This window comes from Rhea americana, unplaced genomic scaffold (assembly GCF_003343005.1).
Source record: "Rhea americana isolate MKP2758 unplaced genomic scaffold, rheAme1 scaffold_91, whole genome shotgun sequence".
Classification (NCBI taxonomy): Eukaryota; Metazoa; Chordata; class Aves; order Rheiformes; family Rheidae; genus Rhea; species Rhea americana.
In genome coordinates this window covers 1009210-1016853 of record NW_028187100.1, presented here as the reverse complement: position 1 = coordinate 1016853, position 7644 = coordinate 1009210, and the positions used below count along the sequence as shown (strand labels likewise).

General features: G+C 43.9%; 1 protein-coding gene across 7 annotated transcripts in view; it reads right to left on the bottom strand.

Annotated features, from left to right (window-relative positions):
- Positions 1-7424, bottom strand: part of PPFIBP1 (PPFIB scaffold protein 1) — a 94427-nt gene extending 87003 nt beyond the window's left edge. For all 7 annotated transcript variants that reach the window (XM_085324411.1, XM_085324412.1, XM_085324413.1 and 4 more), the window contains exon 1: positions 7349-7424. The gene's annotated coding sequence lies outside the window, so the exon portion shown is untranslated. The remainder of the gene's footprint in view (positions 1-7348) is intronic.
- Between the last annotated feature and the right edge of the window lie 220 nt (positions 7425-7644).

The window sequence follows — 7644 nt, the reverse complement described above, 5'->3', positions numbered from 1 at the left end:
ATCCCTTGTCACCAGGGCCCCTGCCCCATTCAGCTGCAAGCACACTTTACCATACAGATGACTTCAGAAGCCTGAAACATGGTACAGTCAGAGGTTGAAAAAAGACTCCAGACGCAGTCAGCCTTACCTCCATCCCTGGAAAAGTGATGGAACACCTCATCCTGGATGTCATTTCTAAGCATGTGGAGGAAAAGGAGGTGATCAGGAGTAGTCAGCATGGATTCACCAAGGGGAAATCATGCTTAGCCAATCTGAGAGCCTTCTATGATGGAATGACTGGCTGCGTAGATGAAGGGTCCTCACAGATAAGCTTAGCAAGTGTAGGCAAGAGGAGTGCACGTCGAGGTGAATTGAGAACTGGCTGAAAGGCAGAGCTCAGAAGGTTGTCATTGGTGGCACAGAGTCTAGTTGGAGGCCTGTGGCTAGTGGCRTCCCCCAGGGCTCAGTAYTGGGTCCCATCCTGTTCAASWTCTTCATCAAYGACATCATAGAATGGCAAGGTTGGACGGGACCTCTGGGGATCATCTAGTCCAACCCTCAGCATAGCSCAAACAGGGATTGAACCCAYGACCTTAGAGYGTGGTGCTGCTAATGCCAACTGAGCTAAATCTGCCCCCCACCTGGATGAAGGGACAGAGTGCACACCTCCCCAACAAAACTGGAAGTGGCTGATATAGCTGAAGGCTGTGCTGCCATTCAGRAAGACCTGGACAGGCTGGAGAATTCAGTAGAGAGGAACCTCATGAAGTTCAACAAGGGCAAGTATATGGTCCTGCAGCCAGGGAGGAATAACCCCATGCACCAGTACAAGCTGGAGGCTGACCTGCTGGAGAGCAGTTCTGCAGAGAAGGACCTGGGAGTGCTGGTGGATGACAAGTTGACTATGAGCCAGCAATGTGCCCTCGYGGCCAGGAAGGGCAATGGTGTCCTGGGGTGAATCAGGAAGAGTGTTGCCAGCAGGTCGAGGGAGGTGATCCTATCGYTCTACTCAGGCATAGTGAGGCCACATCTCAAATACTGTGTTCAGTTCTGGTCTCCCCAGTAAAAGGGAGATATAGAGCTGCTGGAAAGAGTCCAGCRTAGGGCTATAAAGATGATCAGAGGGTTGGAGCATCTGCCCTATGAGGAACGACTGYGAGAGCTGGGCCTGTTTAGCCTGGAGAAGAGAGGACTGAGAGGGGATCTTAYAAATGTCTACAAGTATCTTAAGGGAAGGTGTCAGTAAGATGGGCCAGGCTCTTTTCAGTGGTTCCAAGCAACAGGACATGAGGCAATGGGCAAAAATTGAASCACAGGAAGTTCCACCTAAATATAAGAAAAAACTTCTTACTGTGAGGGTCACAGAGCAGTGGAGCAAGTTGCCCAGAGAGGTTGTGGAGTCTCCTTCTCTGGAGATWTTCAAAAACCTCCTGGATGTAATCCTGTCTAACGYGCTCTAGGTGACCCWGCTTGAGCAAGGGGGTTGGACTAGATGATCTCCAGAGGTGCCTTCCAACCTCAAYCATTCTGTGATTCAAGTATCTCTCACAGCAAAGGAGAAGAAAAAAAAAATACTGCGAATCGCTATTATACCTTGGTRCTGCTGTCCATCATCAAAGCTCTGACTTAAGGTATCAGCAAAAGTTCACTGATGAGAAACAGAAAACCAAATCTACTGTTAGAGTGAAATCTTGACCCCCCAAAACACTAAGTAAAATTTTGCATCCCTGGACAGGGTGCATGGTTGAAGACAGCTGCCCCCTCCACTGCCTTTACTACTAGAGCAAGCCTGAAATCAGGTTGTTTTTGCAAGTTGTGCATGACTCCCCCTTAGAAAGRGCTTATCATGGGATCTGAAGCCGGCCAGAAGGCAGCCTGTGAACTTCCGCGAATCTGTGGAGAAGCAGCCAAGGAATTTTCAAAAGAAAGATAAAGAGATTCTTCCCGTAATTTCCTCTCCTTTGCGCTGAGCCACTTTTTGCAGTGCAGATTAGCTATCCTCCCCAAGAGGGCTAAACTGATTGAATGCAGCCCAGTTCTCCAAAACGTCCTAGGCTTTGTAAAAGGCCAAAATTCCTGAAGAAAGAAGAAGTTTTAACTAAATTTAAACCCATTGCCAGCAATATTGTTATCAAGATTTGCACAACTGCTCTGTAACAAAGTTCATAATTCCACAAGAGACTAYTTAACTGCAATCACCTTTCCTATACAGCCACTCAACACACACTGGRGGCCGATCAGTTAATAAGCAGCAGAAAGTCCAGAGTATGCCCTATAGCCTAGTGCAGTTATATAAAATTATTTCTGCAAATAAAGTTCTCAGACCCCACTCAGAGGAGGAAAAAAAACAAACCAAAACAAGAAAAAACATGCTGTAGAGCACAGTGGGTGAAACATGAAAGAATTTTCTATACATGGCATGTGTCAACACAGCACCCATTTAGCATGCCTAACTTTTCCCATTTCAGTTTGGCTGGAAAATAAAACAAAATAACAACAAAAAGAAATCCTACTTCCAAATGCAACAGGAAAGGTTTCCATTGCTGCTGGTCGGAGGGGAGATTAAGTCACCAGCCCCCACCTCCTCAGCCACCTTAGTCATCCATATGCTGCTTTAGCTTTAGAAGCTCCAGGCCATTCCTTATACACCTCCCACCAACCACACACTGAGATGCAACAGCCACGTCAGTAAGATAGATAATATATTAAAATAAACAAGCACATGCAATCAAGTGGGAAGCACCAGGACACTTTTCTACCACCTGGTCAGGTCTCTCCCTCTGGTAGCGCCAGCTCCCTGGAGGAGGCTCCAGCCAGATGCACGCCCAGATTCCCAAGATCACATCAAAACAAGGCCCTGCTGGCTGCTACAGCTGCAAGAGGGGCGAGCGGAGTCCCCGCTCCTGGGGCTGCRGACCAGCCCTGCCCGCCTCACTGCAACAACAGCACATAGTTAACAAGGTTGGGCAAGATCATTAAAGATAAACATCTTTCCCCAACATCTCTCTTTGCTTTTGTTGCTGATGGGAATCATACTTTCTCTTTTCTTTTTTTTTTTTTCCCCTCCCTTCTCTCTCCTTAGTTTAAACAAGGAAGAGGTGTGGTGCTGGGCTTGTACAAGACAGCAAAGTCGGGATTTCAAGTTCTGATTTTATTTCTCCTCTCATGGCCTAAGGTCTCTTGACTTCTCTTGCTCATTTTCTCCATCTGGAAAACGCAGCAAATTATTAGAAACTACTACCCAACTATACTACTATTACCCTAACTATATTGTTAAATTTTATAGAAATTATTTAATTCATAGTTGTACAGCTCTTTGAAGATACGAAGTGCCAACTATTATTACTAGATGATGATATATTCTTCCCCCAAGCTTCTTTCTTCAAGAAAAAAAAGCATGCAATCAGGCAAGCATATTTCTAATGAGATGCAATATTCAGAAAGTAGGACATTTTAAACAGATTGGACAATCTTTTTCCAGTTCAGAAAGATTATTCCTAATACATAAACCTCACAGGATTATAAATTCATGAAAAAAAAATCATTTGACTACATTTCTGTTGACAAAATAAGCTTGTCTAAATAAACAGGGAAAATATATACTCTCAGTCTTTAAGAAAGTAAAAAATTTCTCAAAGAAGCAAGGCCAAAAATGAAATTAGATTTGAAAGCTTTGTGGGGGAGGAATTTAAATTTTCTGAATATGAAGCAACTGTCAGGACTGGAAAAGTCAATTAAATAAAAAGGACCAGATAAGGTGATGGGGAGGGAACACACTGTGCAAGAGAGGTCACACGYTAGATAAACAGGACAGTACACTAAATATTTATGGATAAATACAACTCCCTTTCTCTCCTTAGCCATCGATACATTAGAGAGTTACCATCAGTATTCTGGGTAAACAGGCTGTTAAGTTACATTAATGTCACCCAAACCTCATCACTAAGTGTCTGAGCCAAAGCAGAAAAAAAAAAAAAAAGAAAAAGAAAAACTGTTCTTTGCAAGCAGCAATACCCCCCTCTCGAAAGAAAGAGGGGAAAAAAATTCTTAAATATCCTGCCTCCTTCCCACCACCATGCAGTACAGGATTTTTAATGTTGAAATACAATATTCATATTTTAATGGTTACTATTTTGAGCACATCTGACTTTAGCACAACTATCAAAATCCCAAGAAAAGTTCAGTTTGGGCTGGACTCTGGTGGACAAGTTATCTAAGCGCTAATAAATGCAATCATGAGAAATATGCATAACCTTTTATTTCTTTTCCTCTCATATTAAATGTGACATCGATAAAAAAAAAAAATAATTTTTGCCTTTTGCATATGGGTAACATAATAGTGTTGACTAGGCTAATACATGTGCATGCTCTGTCTCCATTTCAGACACGAAGACCATCTACTGAGTGTGGCGTTAAACTCTGAACAGTCTCAAGAAGTGCTGGAGAAAGGAGAAGAAGTACTTAAGCAGCTGGAATTCGGTGCTATTAACTGCACCTCAATAAAGCACTTCTATCTGCTAAGGCTTATTTTAAAAGTGTTATTTAGGTTTTCCAGATTATTCATTACACASTTCTCTAACACTTGCTATGCAACAACAGAATGGAAATCGACGGTTTTAAGCCTAGACAGAGGCAACAGGCAGCAACACTGAAACTTCAGTCAAGACACATCTGCATAGTTTATGTAGCGAGAACRGAGCTCACATATCCGGGCTGAACTTGGGACAGTATAGTAAGAAATTCTGTGTTCATCTATCTTGTTGGGAGAAGCAGACAGGAGCTTGTAATATAGTCTACTGSTTCTGTCAACACTGAGTCAGAAATGGAGATTTCTTGCCATCTTGTTAGAAGAGKTTTTTTTTTTTTTTACTTATTTATTTAATGGTGAAAGCAAGTAGCAGCAGAAGAAATCAGTTCCAGCTTTCTGGACAGATTGCTGAGAGAAACAGATCTAACTGAAACAGAATGCCTCCAAATACCAGAAGTAAACTGGTATTCAAGCTACAGGCAAGGAGAGCGCAGAACTGAGCACCAGCTACTACCGCCCAGGCTAGACAGGGACACACATCCCKCCCCAGGAGGGAAAGCACAAGTGACAGGGAAAATAAAACAGACACAGGCACCAATAATTTTGCTACGTGCGGAAAGGAGAATGGGGGAACAGCACCACATCCGGAAATTGAGGCTGTGGAGACTTCCAGCGAAGGCGAGACATGTGCACAGTGATGCCAACCAACCGGCAAGCTCCAAACACACCTCTAGCAGAAAGTGGCTGCCGGCCAACAGTCAGACTTCTAAGGATGTTTTTACAGCCATGACCAATTCAAACCCTGCAGGAGGGCTGGGCCAGCTGCAGGGTAATCCCAGCAACGCTGATAAGCAGCAGTAAAACTGAAGAAACATGACCAGGATGGGAGACAATAGGTGATAACTGCTCCTGGAGCCAGCTGGCCACTGATAAACCACCCAGGGAATAAAAGCTGTTAGCACTGGAGTTTAGGGTTCCTGACAAACYGGGAGCAACACCCAGATCCAGTGAGACCTGGGGCAGCCTGCAAATCCCAGGGAGAGTCACCAACAGTGATTTAGCATAGGAAGGGTCAGAGATCCAAAGACAGGCATTTCAAAGGTTGCAGGGAGGGGAGAAGGGGGGAAAGAAGGGACAGACATCAGCCCTCATGTGCTGCAGTCCTGCAGCCAAAGATGCAGTACAGTATGGAAGCRCAGCAATGACTAAAGCCAGAAAAGCCCAGAGCCCCTGGCAGCAGGACTCAGACAGAAAAAGGAGACGCTTGCTGTGCTCTCCAAAGCAGAACGACTCTCCTAGCAAACTTCCGGGCTCAAGGCAAGCATGTCCTTGGATCACAGGCTGTTAAAACACTATGAAGAGCAGCAGCCACCATTGCTGGTCTCAGCTGGTTCCAGCTGAGCTGTTAAAGAGATTAGGGCAAGCAAACAGCCAGCTAGCTATATGTGGCACACAGGTGAACATGGATGGGATCCAGTTCATTAGCCATACAGAGCAATGGCACAAAGGCAGCATGCCTCAGCTGAGTGGGGAGACAGCCTTATGAAGCAGTTACTGCACCGAGACAGCCATCAAGAGAAAGCTCAATACAATGCAAGACAGAAGCTAGCAAATAGCATAGATAGACTTTTAGGAGCTTTGGACAGAACCAGGTGAACGAGGAAATGAGCAGACTTATTATTTAGCCTTATGCAGATGTGACACAAGAAATAAAAGTACGCTTGCTTCTCTGGTTGGATAACACACAGCTCAAAAAACAAGCATACACTCTTAAGGCAAGGAAGAGAGGTACAGAGATGACAGTATCTGAAGGGCTGTGAGCCAGCAGCGAAGGTCACAGCAGACTAGCACACGCTGGTCTTGGAAAGCATTTGTACAAAATATGAAACAAAGCAACAGCATGAGTTAAAAGGGGAGACCTAGCAACCAGCTAGGAAGTCAGCTGTGTTGTCAAGGGGGTTAAAACACGAGGAAGTCCAGGCGCATTCCAGTTGCGGGGCACATGGCTGACACACAACTCAAACTAGCTCCCTGAATAAAGGACCAGCTGGAACGTAGGAACCTCAAGTCTTTTGTATGATAGATTATACTGTGACATCCAAAAAAAAAAAGGCAAGGGATAACGATTCCCAAAATAAAACTGCTAGATCTGACATGCACTAGGCTACTCGGATCACATCAGTCTAGACCAAACGCAAAATGCTGTACCTTGAAGTCACCTAAGTGGGCCATTTCCAAGGCCTAACACAACAAATAGTCTTATTTTGTCAAATGCTCTTCCATGTAAACTTGCTGCAGTAATCTGAAACTCCCAGGCAGAGCTTCCACCTCCCACCTTCCTTTGAATTGCTGAGTCCAATTTACTGCACATGCACACTGCAGCTGCATCATGCAAGCATTGCAGTTCCCGTGGGCTTCGTACTGAAGTATTTGCACTGGCTGCTGTGCCTGTGCCATGCAACAGAATTGCTCCAAGTGGTCATTTCAGATTATTTCTTGAACAACCAAAATATTTGCTACTATGCCACAGTCCACCTGTTAAGTCCAAAGCCACTGGCTTTAAAATGTGAAAAGGCTCCCTAAATCTAAATAGTGATCTGACCTGCATAAGCAATGACTGTCGTTTGAGAGAGAGTAAATAAATGGATATTTATACAAATGGAAGCAGTATGATATTCATCTACAAATCCTGCTGGAAGTTGTAGRCAGCCTAATTTTAACAACTTTGGAAATAAAAGCCTAACAGAGCTGTTGTGTAAGGTACCAAGCAGAAAGAGAGTAGGTACATAGATATTAGAGATGTCAATGGTGAGGAACAATTCAGTGGATTAGATTACTTACCCAAGGCAGTAGACTTGATGCTGATCTCTACTGTCACTCTTGAGCCAGTACTGCTAATCCATAAACACTACTGACACTAAAAAGAGAGAAATAGAGAAATAATTTAATTAATCACCACAAAGAGGTGAGGGAGATCTTATAAAAGTTGATAATAAAGTGACATGGGATAAGGAAACAAATGGATGATGTACATAGCAGCATTAACAAAAACTCCAGTGCAAAGAGATTAAAGGATGAGAACCAACGTACAAATGGGAAATGAGTTTGGTTATTCCTGATAATTCCCAGTAACACTA